The following is a 1,940-nucleotide window of genomic DNA, read 5'->3' on the forward strand; positions in this document are numbered from 1 at the left end:
AAAGAAAGAAAGAAAGAAAGAAAGAAAGAAAGAAAGAAAGAAAGAAAAAGAAAGAAAGAAAGAAAAGAAGGAAGGAAGGAAGGAAGAAAAGAAAGAAAAGAAAGAAAGAAACTCCTGTCATTTTAAAAGCTCCTTTTTGCAGATGAGTTTATACTGACCTTTCTTTCTATTCCTTTTCATGCTGATATAATTTGCTTTCCAGTTCTGTCCCTTGATACTATATGATTCTGGATAAGTCATCTGAACTTTTTAAATGCCTCAGTCAGAAGGTGAAAAAGATACAGAACTAATACAGACAAAACCGTGGGTGGCATATTGTATCAACAAAGTGCCTGAGAACCAGTACAAAGGTTTGGAGAGCTTTTTACTGAAGCAAGCAAGGACCAGGGGGGATTTGATGAATCCGTATGATTTCTCTTTTTTCCCCATTCTCTTTCCTGTCTCCCACTCAAAACCCGTAATGAATTCTCTTCTTACCCTTCATACCTGGTGAAAAACACAGAAGCCAAGCAGTATTAAGTTTAAATATTTCCTTAGAGAAATAATTCAATTCTGGTAGTAAAAAAAAAAGAAATTGTGTCAAAACAGGTGAGGAAGAAATTAAGTTCTTTGTAGAACACTCCAGGGCTTGGCATTCATAATTCTTCCAGGTGATGGAAGGAGTTCTGTGAAGGAAAGGGGAGACATATATCTAAACTTCTTTTTAAGAGTGTAGGTCAGAAACCCCATATATATATATATATATATATATATATATATATATATATATATATATTTATTTATTTATTTATTTATTTATTTATTTATTTATTTTTGGCTGCGCTGGGTCTTCATTGCTGCGCACAGGCTTTCTCTAGTTGCGTCAAGCAGAGGCTACTCTTCTTTGCGGTGCGCGGGCTTCTCATTGCGGCTTCTCTTGTTGCGGAGCACGGGCTCTAGGCACGCGGGCTTCAGTAGTTGTGGCTCACGGGCTCTAGAGTGCAGGCTCAGTAGTTGTGGCGCATGGGCTTAGTTGCTCTGCGGCATGTGGGATCTTCCTGGACCAGGGGTCAAACCCGTGTCCCCTGCGTTGGCAGGCAGATTCTTAACCACTGCGCCACCAGGGAAGCCCAGAAACCCCTAATTTAAAAATGATGTCAAAGACAGAGTCCAAGGTCATTGATGGATGGGAGACAGGACAAGGTAGTGGGGAAAAACACAGCATTTGGAAACAGGCAAATCTTGGTCAAGTTCCAGGTCTAGCACTTATTAGCTCTGATACCCTGTCTAAGTAACTTAGCCCCTCCGTGTCTTAGTTCACTGATTCGAAAAATACAAAGAGGGTTGGTGAGAGTACCTACCATGCAGGGCCATTACAAGGGTTTAGTGAAATAATTAAGATAGTGCTAGCTGTTGTAACAGTTAAGTGCCAAATTCCAGTGGTTTCATATAATTAAAGTTTATTTCTTGCCCCTGTAATAGACTCAACAGGGAAGCAGGAGGCCTTCCTCCACGTGGTGACTCAGGGATCCAGGCTTCCATCCTGTGACTCTCCCACCTCCTAGACACTCCAAGTCCTGTGACTTCAGCTGGCAAAGGAGAAAGAGACAGTGGAGAAGCCCTACTGTTCCTTAAAATCCTTACAGGTGAGATGCATCCACTTTCATCAGGTTACATTGATGAGAACCGGTCCTATGGCCTTACCTGGGTACAAGGAGAGCTGAGAAATGTAGTCCCAGCTTAGCAGCCCCTCTGAGCAGTAACTCCACACTCTCTAAGGGGTGCCAAGTGCTTCTGGCCAACAGCTAGCCATTTTTCCACAAGGCTCAATAAATGGTAGCCATGCTTATGTTATTTGGTATGAAACACACAGCCCGGTGAGCAGTGAGTGATTTTCTTGGAGAACCCTGTGTGCTGTAAAATGCTAAAGGATAAGGGAGAAAATGCAAAACCCAGATGAT

The sequence above is a fragment of the Aethalodelphis obliquidens genome, unplaced genomic scaffold, assembly GCF_003676395.1.
Source record: "Aethalodelphis obliquidens isolate GAN/ISIS:26980383/991018 unplaced genomic scaffold, ASM367639v1 scaffold31, whole genome shotgun sequence".
Taxonomy (NCBI): Eukaryota; Metazoa; Chordata; class Mammalia; order Artiodactyla; family Delphinidae; genus Aethalodelphis; species Aethalodelphis obliquidens.